Source organism: Cricetulus griseus (genome assembly GCF_003668045.3).
Source record: "Cricetulus griseus strain 17A/GY chromosome 1 unlocalized genomic scaffold, alternate assembly CriGri-PICRH-1.0 chr1_0, whole genome shotgun sequence".
Classification (NCBI taxonomy): Eukaryota; Metazoa; Chordata; class Mammalia; order Rodentia; family Cricetidae; genus Cricetulus; species Cricetulus griseus.
Window position 1 is genome coordinate 221,073,231 of NW_023276806.1, and position 12,096 is coordinate 221,085,326.

The 12,096-nt window shown below is 42.7% G+C and overlaps 1 protein-coding gene across 4 annotated transcripts in view; it reads left to right on the forward strand.

Moving 5' to 3' along the window:
• Window positions 1-10,092: 10,092 nt before the first annotated feature.
• The window catches only part of Calcr (calcitonin receptor), a 76,437-nt gene continuing 74,433 nt past the window's right edge, over window positions 10,093-12,096 (forward strand). For 3 of the 4 annotated variants that reach the window (XM_027389847.2, XM_027389850.2, XM_027389849.2), the window contains exons 1-2: window positions 10,093-10,212; window positions 10,553-10,653. The gene's annotated coding sequence lies outside the window, so the exon portion shown is untranslated. Of the gene's footprint in view, window positions 10,213-10,467; window positions 10,654-12,096 lie in introns of all 4 variants that reach the window. The other variant, XM_027389848.2, reaches the window with a different exon arrangement.

The following is a 12,096-nucleotide window of genomic DNA, read 5'->3' on the forward strand; positions in this document are numbered from 1 at the left end:
ACCAGGTGTCCACTTTGGGTGTCATTCTTCAGGGATTGTCTACAATGCTACTTGAAACGGTTACTCACTAGACTGAAGCTCACTAGATGAGGGTGGGCCAACTGGCCAGAAAACCATAGAGATTGGCCTGTCTCTGCCTCCCTGGCACTGGAAATATAAGCTGTGCAGGGCAACACCCCAGGCCTTTTTACATGAGTTCTGGGGACTGAACTCACGTCTTCATGCTTTCTTGGTAAGCACTGTGCCAACTGAGACATCTCATCTCCCCAGCACCATTTTTGGATCTTGATTCCACATTTTTGACAATATTTTTCAGAGAACCAGTATTTTGTTTTAAAATCTTAGAAAACATTTAATAACACAATATTTTTGAACTTTTTTCAAAGATCACTTCCAATAGTAATAATTCAAACTCCATTTATTACATATCGGTTTTTCACCATCTTTCCCCTAACTAGCAATATACAAAATGCTGAGATGTCTTACTGTAGGTGCATTTCAATGTAATAATAATTTAGAAAGAACTTCTTTTAACTAGTGACTTGACATGCTTTAAAAAGTGGATTAATTCACAATGTGTGAAACTGTAGTGTTCAGAACAGGAACCTGTGGACTGTTTTCTTGACAAGGTGAGTTGTAAATATTTGAATTCACTGCTGGAGCTACCTTGCTCTGCTTCTGTGGTAATGTAGCAGCCACAAACAATACACAAATGAGGGAGTGTGACCATATTCCCATACAACCTAATTTACAGAACTGATGGCTGCTGGATCTGGCCCATAGACTTCAGTCTGCTGACTGCTACACCAGGCATCTGAGATTGCACTATTTAATTTCAGTAAACAGCTACTCAAAGCACAGATACATATACAATAAAAACATAAATAATACCCACAGTGCTTTTAATAATCTCTCTGGAAAAGATCAAAATTGCCCTTGGTATCCATTGTGTCTTTATTATTTTACAGGGATATAATTTATATGCATAGAAACTCAGATAAAGATAAGGTTTTCCCTATTCTTTTGCAAGTGAACATAGTCATATGACTATAGTCCAGGTATTTTTTATTATTTTAATTTTATTATATGTATGTCTTTGTGTGCATACGTGTGTGTGTGTGTGTGTGTGTGTGTGTGTGTGTGTGTGTGTGTGTGTGTGTTTGTGTATAGGGACAAACAAGGCAAAAAAAAATGTGTCATAGCTCCTAGAACTGCAGCTACAGACAGAGCTCAACCACCAGAGCAGTCAGTACTCTTAACCTCTAAGCCATGTCTCCAGCCATATCTAACACATTTTAAGCAAGAGAGAAACTCCGTATCATCTGGAACCTTCTTAAAAAGAAAGGTACCATATATCTGTAAATACTTTTGCCTTTAATGCCTATGTCCTTTAGCTTGAAATGTGGCTTTTGGCAGCAGAGCTATCTTTGCACCCATATGGACCTGGGTCTTACCCTAACAAGGAAGAAGAAATGAACTGGAAGCAGCTCAGATCTTTGGAGACTTTGTAGAGGCAGACCTGACTAGCAATGTTTTCTCTTGAGTACCTAGCTCCATATCCTTCTGGAGGACAAACCTTAATATTACTAGTCTATTATTATTTGTAGTTCTTCTGTTACCTGCAGCCACACTTAAATCCTTGCTAGCCCTCTCAGGTCTCACAGAGACGGCAGTAAGACAAGACACTTAAAACCAGCCAACCTGAATATTCTGGTATAAACCTTCTCAATAGATTCTGCATTCTCCCTTTTTTCTTGTTTAACATTATGGAAAAAAAACAGTCATTATATAAGTTAAGAAATATATACAAAAATATAAGGAAGTATCATTCTACTGTCAACAGCTGTTCACAGCAAAGCTCTGAAATAGTTACAGAAATGCAATTATTTGTAGTTTCCTAAATATGGTCAGCATTAATGCCTACCAGCAGATTCATGCAAATACCAAAATTTCCTGTGTGTTTTGCTCTAATCATTCATGTCTGCTACCCTGGAGAATGGCTCTTTTTAGCTGTACTGGCAGAAGCTATCTGTGCACAGGTGTCTGTAGCTGTTATTCGTGCTGCTGTGGTTCCAGCTGGAAAAAGAGACTGCAGGGTGAGAGAAATCTGGAGAGTTACCAAATGCCTGGAAACCTTGTAGCCCACACCCGCTTTGAGTTTCTTCTCATCAAACACATAGATAGGGCAGTTTGGGTTCAGAGTAGGTCATTTCACACCACCTTACATAAAGCACCTTTATTTACTAGACCCTGGACTATGACTGGAGGAGTTGCATTCTATAGGGAATTGCAATCTCAATTTAAATGTAATTTAAGAAAAGAGATAACAGATAGCACCAATATTTCTTACATGGAAAAACCAATGGGAGAAAAGAAACAGAATGTTAATATTGCTTATCATTGACTAGTGAAGTTATAGGCAGTTAATTTCCTTTTATTTTCCAAATACCCTGCAACGTGTATCACTAAATTTCCTGAAACACTTGATTAAATAAACAAAATAGGTATGAGAAAGAAAAATATAAAGAAAATCACCATGACAAAAAAAATGCCCCCAGCAACTCTCACTTATCTGCATTATAGGAAGACAGCAAAGATATAGTTGCCTCAAAGATCAGGTGAGTCCACTGACTATTTCCATTGGTGACCTTGGAAACACATGCATCCTTGAGGTTTCTTCCTCTTAGTCTCCTCCTCTGTGAAATTGTACCTGGCCATCAGAGCCGATGAGAAAACTCAACACTGACGTGAGAGCACCTGGACTTCAGTTTCTAGCTAACTAATAATCACTGCCTCTCATCGTTACAGCAGATGTTCCATCCATTCAGAAAACGCTATGTGAATGCACACTGTATCGGTGAGGGGTGGGGAGCAAAGATGAATGAGATAAGCCTTCTGCCTCTACAGAGGTCACAACTCAGCTGGAGTACCATAATAGTGACAATTCACCGTGCTCCACTAAAGAGGTACAAGGAAGCTCAGTGACAAGGTTTTAAGTTTTACCAGCCAGAATACTCCAGTGTAACTAACTAAAGAAATATTCTGATAAAGAAAATAAAAATGCTGAATTCCAGAGCTAACTGTACCAACTATGTGATCCAAGATACAAATTGTCTCTGTATTCTCAGATTCAACAGTTTTCAACTAGAATTTTCCTGTCTAAAAAATCTGCTTCTATAAATTGATTTAACACTTTGAACTGATCAAATTTCTTCATTAGCTACGAGTCAAAGCTTACATGCATGCATACACACATATGAGCATGTGCTAACGTGAGTAAGGGGCATAGCATAAAAGACACCACGTGTAATCCTGGGTCATTTGCACAATACAAAAATAGTTATAATCGTTCTCATTTTTTCTCTTGAGGACCTGAGGCACAGAATGAAAAAGGATGTTTCCTAAAGTCATATGGATATGGATTTGAGTGACAGTTTGGGAGCATTTGGAAATTTTACATAAAACAATGAAGTATGAAATGCATTTCAGAATGAGAGCCAACCATGAGCAAAGGTATGACAAAAGTAGACAAGCAAGAAAGAATGGGAGAAACAGCATATGACCCTAGAAATTGTACATTCTAGATACAAGAGGTGAAGTTGCTATACATTTCGTGACATTGATAAAAATTCTTAACAATTATAATCATCTACAAAACAAGGCCAATAAAATACCCCTTTCAGGCTTGATACAGAGGTCAAATAACATAATGCATAAGACCTGCTCAACAGAGTCTGACAGGTAGTAGGTAGATATTTAATGAATTGGTGCTATTGCTATTCGTGTGTAAATGGTCTAGACTGGCCAAATCGAGTGCGTGAGTGGGGGAGAAGTGGGCAATAACTGACTACAATGGCATTTATAACCCAGTCTTGAAGAGTCCTAGGTGTTTGGCCAGGAAGTTTGGAATCTTATAAACTGTTGGAATGTCTCAAGGAGACTTCACCTCCAGCCAATATTAACTGTTGAAATTTCTAAGACATTCATTTAGTAATTAGGAGGAAAATGAGGATCATAGGCTAAGAAATAAAAACATATAGAAATGAGTCCATATTCATAAACATGGACACTAACTACCCAGTTGTCAGACTATTGAAAATTCTAGAAGGAATAATGCATTATTAAATTCCAGAAGTGTCAATCTCTACTGGACTGAAATTATGTATGAAGAAAATTTTAAGCAAAAATGTCCAAACTGCCTTTATTCATTTAACATCCAAAGGTTAATATCATACCTATGACCTCTAGTTCTGAGCTATTGAATGTATGTCCAGAAGATACAAAGATAGAAAAACTTGAACTAAATTTTCAAAAGTCTGAATTCAACCCAATTGGACACTTAACAAGCTAAGAATGAAAGCAGAGTCGAACACATTTGCCAATAAATAATCAACATATGTTTAATATAGCACATGTATTTTCCATTTCCCTAGGGGCTTTACAAACTTCCTTTCATCTCTATAGCATAATCACATGATTATTATTTTGTTGCATTTTTAGATGAGTAAACTGAGGCTCCAAGAAATTAAGCAATTTGTCAACATACACAAAGATAGCAAACATCTAGAAACAAGAGTGGAAAGTGACATTTGCTGCTCTATTGTTTACTAAACACTAACAACACTGTCACCATTACCACTGCAGCCACCCCCAAGCACAGCTCAGACATCATCACCACCATTGCTGCCACCACAACCAGCACAATCAGAGCCTCAAACTCTGTTACTACTACCACAAATGACACTTACCACAAATGCCCACCACCATCAAACTCCAGAGGTACCAAAACTACCCTACCACCTCCATTACTGCCCGGTCACCATTAGCTATCTCCTCTCCAACAGCGTTTCTTCCCTCAAAAATCAAAGCTGCCTCTAAGAAAGCTAAATTCTGTTGATTAAACCCACAAGAATAAATCTCTTTCCCTGCTTCCTGCAATAGGAAGCTGCCTCTACTCAAAGCAGTTGTCCTCCCCATTTCTACGTATAGATAACTGCTAAACTATTTTTGAGATTAAACCACAAAAAAAACTAGAACTAACCCCATTTCATGGGGCCATACAACATTGAATCTTATAGAATAAAACATACTTAAAAATTTGAAATGAATGCAATACATAAAGCAATTTGTTTATTTGAGCAGAACCAGCAGACTTAGTATTGGCTAAAAGATTAGCTACAAACCAGCATCAGAAACATGTTACCTTGGTAGAAATTCAGAAGCTTGTGTTTGTTGCACAGCACGAGGACCTGAGTTTGCCTTGCAAACATGAGAACCTGAGTTCGGATCCCCTGAACCCAAGAAAAAGCTTAGACCTATTAGTGCACACCTTCGATTCCAGCAGGGAAATGATTCTTAAAGCTTGCTGGGCAGTCAGTCTAGCAGATTCTGTGTGGTCCAGATGCATTGAGAAAGACTACCTTAAATAATTAAGGTGGAGAAGTGCTAAAGAAAGTATCCAGTATCACCCACTGGCTTCCATGAACACACACACACACACACACACACACACACACACAGAAATACAGAATCTCAGGACCCACTCCTAAATGATCCAGGACAGTCCACATTGTATCAAGACAGCCAAGTAGTTTCCAGCATTTCAGAACTGGAGCAGTACCCTACCTCCTTTAACTAAATCTAACATCTTGTACATAGTATCAGGCACTTTTTGTCTAGCACCCCTTGAGACACATGTAATTCAGAGTCATAAGAAATATAAACATTTCCTCCAAAAAAATCACTTAGAATTAGAGACAGTTTCAAGAAGGTGGGTATCTAGTTTGTCCATCACTGAGAGAGAAAAGCACACAAGTATGCTGTAATAAAAGTGAAGGCAGAATCCATCAATAGAGATTTGGAACCTGGGGAAAACATCTAAACGTTTGGGCAACAAGGTGAAACACGACAACAGATAGAACATGTTCTTTAAACAGAGCAGTAATGAAGAGGACGTGGGAAAATACTGCCACCTTTAAAGTGGAGAAGGCAAAGCTGGGAAAAGCTGCCCTTGAAATGGCAGAGGCAGGTACGGAGGTTCTGAAGGCATGATTCCATGCTCTCCCCCGATATACAAAGGCATCTGTAATCAATTTGTTTCCTGTAATCAGTTCTGAAGAACGACAACCTGGGTGACCACAGTGCTAAAGGATCACCCCAGGGATGAAATACATGCTCTTTCCTAGTCCCTTCCAGCCGTGCAACCCTCTCCTCATCCCCAGTTCTGTTTTTTCTCTTAGCACTGGAGATTTCTTTGCTTGTTGCAATTTTCTGCCTCTGAAAGATCTGTACACTTTTGTCACCGTCTCTGAAAACCTCTATAATTAAAATCTATTTTTGAAATATTTATAGATACCTAGCATGGGCCTCTCCTGCTATTTGAAATCCTAAGGTTTTTGTTTTTTGGTTTTGTTTTCCTTTTTCATTAAGGAAACAAGCCTACGGGAAGCGAAGCAGACAGTCTGACCCTGTGCCCTTACAGCCCTGTGTATTTCTCTCTCCCTCTGCTGTCCTACCAGCCAGTGCTGGAATTGAGGGGACAGGTGATCCCCCCAGTCTTGCCTTGATTGAAACCCCTGCCATCTAGCATGTGTACAAATTAATCATCTTGCAGTTGAATCTTGGTTACTTTGTCAAAGCAAGGAACATATTCAGCATCTGCCCATGCACCTGTACAGCCGTCATGCAATGTGCCTGCACCACAGAATTAAGAAAATGCTGTCGATGCTTGGCAAAATAAAACAGTGCCCAGGAAGTGGTATTCAATAGCAAAGAGCCGATATCACTCTGGGTTTTTTCACTCTAAAACAGAAAGTTAAGAACTACAGCTATTAAAGACAATTTAAGTTTTTGCTGAAACTCTAGGGGAAGTGATCTGCTCCCCTTAGCACTCTGACAAGATATCCTGACAATTTAAGCTAAAAGGTTAGTGCCATGTGAGAGGTTTCTCTCCTAATACAACTTAATATGAAGCAGCCTCGGAAGTACAGAAAATTGTGGCTACTCATCCCACATCTCCAATCTTCCAAATTCCCGAGCACAGACCAAATACAACTAAATTACCAAGAGCCTTTTACAAAGACACACATGCCCACACATGCACAATCCCAGTATGAGTAGATTCCTGACCAAATAGTATCTGTAATGGGTGGGGGGTGAGGTGAGACAAGCAGATCGTGAGGATTTTCCTGAGAGGGTGTGAAGGGCTCAGCTCACGGACAAGCTTCCCTGGCGCATAGAGCGACATGGCCACACTTGCCTTTCAGCTGTCAGCAATCTTGATACCATCGGTATCTGAAATTAACCACTGCTCATTTTGATTATCATTAACCTCCCCCATTAGATGTAAGCTCCCCATGCTCAATTATTCATGTCTTTTTTTTTAATGAATGGATGCATACATTTGTTTTTGCAGATTTTTCCCCCCGGCTCCTGGGCTTCTCTCTGGAATTCTCTTTATAAAACAGGAAGTATCTATTTCCCAACTTCATCAGACATGGAATAATTAGTTTCCATTACTACCCAGTAGTGTATGGCCTGCCACAGCCTCCTGCTCTGGGTTACTTATTCACTGAGTTAACAGTTAACCCCAGTAAAGTTTATGCTAAGTATAAGCAGGAAAGGCAATTCCCAGTTCACGTGGAATTTGTTGTTGAGCTTTGTTTTAGTTTGGTGTTTTGTTTTCTGTTGTCAGGAGATGCTTTCTGCTGAGAAATATGACTGCACATCCCCCTGTGAAATGCAACAGCTCCGTTTCGGGGGGGGGGAAAAAGCCCGCAAGTCAAAGCCGACTTCCAGAAAAGCCTGATCAATCAGGCCAAAGTCCAAATTGTTTCAAGGGAAAAAAAATATTTTTCACCAAGGTGAATTCTTATTCTCACTGTCATCCTGAGGTCTGTAAATCTGAAGGGTAATTACATACAGGATAATCACCAGCTGCTGTGTGTGGAAGAAAGCTAAAAAGGAGGAGATATGTATCCTTGTATAGACTGTGGGCTTCCTGGGGGTGGCAATTGTATTTTGTAATATTTGAGTCCCTCAGGGTGGCTAGCCCAGTTTATTATAGACCCAAGAAATATTAAATATACTTTAAATGGTGCATAATGGGTTGGAATGAATTTCAATGCAAGGAAGCTTTGCCTATTAGGAATTACTAAAGCTTCAGATTAGTTCCCGAAGAGGAACTTTTTGTCAAGGTATCTTTTAAAAGGAGAGCAAACCTGGGCTAGGGAAATGGCTCCATGAGTACAGTGTTCACTGTCCAAGGATGGACTTAGTCCCAAGCCTCAGGATCCACCTGCCCAGCAGCTCACGCCTGTAACCCAGGTGCAGAACAGACTCAGGCAGATCGAAGGGTTTTTCCAGCCAGCTGAATGGCAAGCTCTTTCGTACATTAGTGGCAAGACTCCACACTCTGGGCAATGAAACTTGGGAATTTTAAAAACAGAGGTGGACTTTGCCTCTAAAGCAGTTAGTTTCTCAGTCTCCAAACACAGAAGACAAGATTGATAACTGAGTCTCCGTGAACACCCAGATGCCTAAAAGGACAAATGAGACACAGAGACACAGAAAGAGACAAGAAAACCTTCAGAAAGCTGCAGCATTTGGAAGTCCAAAGTAATCAGTGATAATTCCAGAAATGTAGAATTATCAATCTTAAGGTGCTTATTTCCTGAATACTTTTATTTCTTTTTTTCCTGAATTTCTTTTATTCAAAGGTTTGTTTACAAATATTAGGCATCCTGTTTGAAAAGCAGCAGCTCGGCACCAATCAAGTTTCCATCATCTGAGATTATGACCCCCAGGAAGAAATCTTTTTTTACTTTTATTTTTTTGCAGTACAGTCCAGACATATGGAAGTGAGACTGAACTTTCAAGAAACCACACCCCTGCTTCCCAAACATGCTGCTGTTTTATTCCATTTCACTAAACTGATTTTAGGGAAAAGCGGCGGCTCTCAAGTCAACGGCACCATGCAAATCCTTCTTAACCAATGGTCCCCACAGCTCCATCTGCCCTCTGGGAACCATACAGAAAATATTTTGGAAGCATTAGGACAACAACAAAGTTACACTTCCATTATTCCAAGTGCACCCAACAGGTGCATAGCAATTTTGGTATTAATAAATGAATGTAGCAGGCAAAGTCCATTTAAACCCCTTCAAAGACAGGAGTTTCATCCCCGGTCCCACGACAGCTATTTCACCTTCTCTGAAATCTGGCTACAGTGACTTCTTGTTTCTCCAAGATTATTTCTGACACAATTAGCACCCCAATTAGTGGAGGTTGCCTATGCTTACAGCACACATGGTTCGAGGCTTTCTAACATACGTGTGCCGTTTCTTGCTAATTCTTAGACATTTTTTTATGTGAGTCATGTTAACTCCACGGCATTATAGAAATAAACCCACTCTGCTCTCCGAATACTAGTGTTTGTTACCAATAAGGTGGGACGCCCCAGGACCAGCCCAGTGAACAAAAACAACAAAACAACAACAACAATCCATCTCCACTTGCTGTGCCACTCAGTGCCAGGGCAGTGACACTTCCTCTGACCAATTGTTTCCCTAATTCATTGATATTTTAGTGGTTTCGGCTATGAAAGGAGAATTCTCCACATTTGATCCCAAGCAGTTGCTAGAGGGGATACGTAAATAATTTTAATACTTCTGTGCTGTTTGTACCCAAAGAAAGCAAATGAGGTTTCAAAAATAAATTTTAAAAGAAGGTCTGATCAGATGTCGGCTGGCCAGCAGCAACTGGGAAATCAGACTGTTTAGCCCAGGGCAGATGCTAAAGCACACAGTCAAGATTTACATCTAAATCTGAATTTAGAGGGTCTCTTTTAATTTTTTTATATTAGCCCAAATTAACTGGACAAATAGGAAGTTTCACACGCAGCTTTTATGTTGCTCAGCATGTTTCTTTGCAAACCTCCTTCTCACCCAAATGTCCAGAGCCTTTCCTTGTCGCATTTCATACTGTTAACAATATTATTGCCACTTAGATCCCCGGAAATGAAGGGGATAAGGCCTCTTCCCCCGCATTGGGGTGGTGCTTTAGGTTTGAATGCATGATGAGTCACACTCAGCCCTCTGGGTCACCAGACTGAAGGTGGCAGGGGAAGGGAGGAGGTATATATAGAAGAGGGAGCCTGCAAAGAGGACCCCCATGGAAGAGCTGACTTGTCCTGGAACTCTCAAACTACACAAAGTAAAGGCCCCTGTGGTTTCTTTGGGTTGAAGAGTCAGGATTTGAATTAGGACAGACACACACACACTTTGCCTAGAGTCACTCATCTCCAAGGATGGATGAGCAGCAAGAGCCGTAGCCCTTTCCACAAGACACCTGCATCTCTATCACCCAGAACTGCCTGAGCACTTAACCTCTGAGTGCCTAGGAAAGTGTTTTGGGTTGCTGTCTGGCTCTCCCCACCCCCGTCCTATTATTACTATTTCTTTTGCTCAGGCTTGCTAGTAGCCTGGACTGCTACAGCCACCTTGCATTCCCGGGACACACAGACAGCTGCTTTTCCTGGCTTTTCCTTCAACAGTTTGGGAAGAAGTGTCAGCTGCTGCCTGGCTGCACCCCGCTCAGGACATAAGGAGGTGGAGGGCAGCCGGCCCTTGGAAGCAACTTTGCCAGCCTGCCAAGGTGAGTCTGACAGTCCCCACTGCACCCTGCCGCCCCATCTGGGATCAGACCTTCCTGGGCTCCTGCTGGCTTTCAGTGGAGAAGGGGAAATTGTCCTCCACACCAAGTCAGGTACCCCAGACTCTGTCCTTTCCTAGCTGTCCTCACTTTGTCACTCACCCTAAAATACTGCTCCACCAACATCCTCTTATGTGCAGGGAATATCCCCCCAAATCCAACCTGCACCCTTGATTGCACCTGCCCAAATCCAGAGGGGTCCGGGGCTTGCTGGACCCTCTGGTCTTTTCTTACCCTCTGCCTCCGGGCTCCTTACTCAGCTCTCCGGGTCTTGGTCAGCTGTTTTCTCACGCCCCCCACCCCAATTTTACTACCGCGCCCCACTACAGACCGCACTGTCTGCCGGGTCTCTAGTGCGGTCCCCTGGAGTGACCGCTCTTGGAACTAGGGTGCGACTCTCTCTGGGGTAGGGTTCTTTGGGAAACTCACCTCCCTATGGAATTTGCATCCTCCGGGGAAGGGGCTGGACTCCCAGAAAGCTGCCTCCAGGGACGGGGTTACGATCTCTCTGCCCAATCTGTCGACCCCCTAATCCCTCCCTACGCCAGGTCTAACTAGGGTCCCTTTCCTGCTTCCGGGACTCCGAGCGCAGGGGTAACGGGGACTCTTGGGGGGTGGAGCAGCGGCGGCGAGCGAAGCCCCTCTCCCGCCAGGGCGCGGGGGCCGGAGGAGCACGGAGAGACTGCTAGCCCCTCCCTCCGAGGGCTGGAGGGGCTGACGTGTTGGGAGGGTCCGGGCGGGGCTGGCTCTGCGATCGTCCGCCCCCCCTCGGCCGCGCGTGGGGAAGAGGCGGGGGTGGCGCGCACCGAAAAGGACTTAAGTCGGAGAAGTTTGCGCACAGCCTCATCTCGGAACCAGCAGTGGCAGGCTCCGCTAAGGTGAGCCTCCTGCGCTTTGGCGAGCAGAGAGCACTGGGGAAAGGACCCTTCCTTGCCTTGAGCTTAGGTAGGGCTTTAAACCTATTTTTATGGAAGGCTTAAAGTGCCTGGAATTTGGGAGCGGGGCAAGAGAAAGTGTTCAAGACTAACCCAGTTTGCTCTCACAGGAGAGCACTGGGGAAAGGACCCTTCCTTGCCTTGAGGTTAGCTGACAACCTTGGGTTTTGAACTTAATTTTTGCGGATGGCTAAAGTGCCTGGAATTTGGGAGCCGGGGAAGGGAAGGTGCTCAAGACTAACCCAGTTTGCTCTTACAGGAGAGCACTAGGGAAAGGACCCTTCCTTGCCTTGAGGTTAGCTGACAACCTTGGGTTTTGAACCTATTTTTTGTGGGTGGCTTAAAGTGCCTGGAATTTGGGAGCCGGGGAAGGGAAGGTGCTCAAGACTAACCCAGTTTGCTCTTACAGGAGAGCACTGGGGAAAGGACCCTTCCTTGCCTTGAGGTTAGC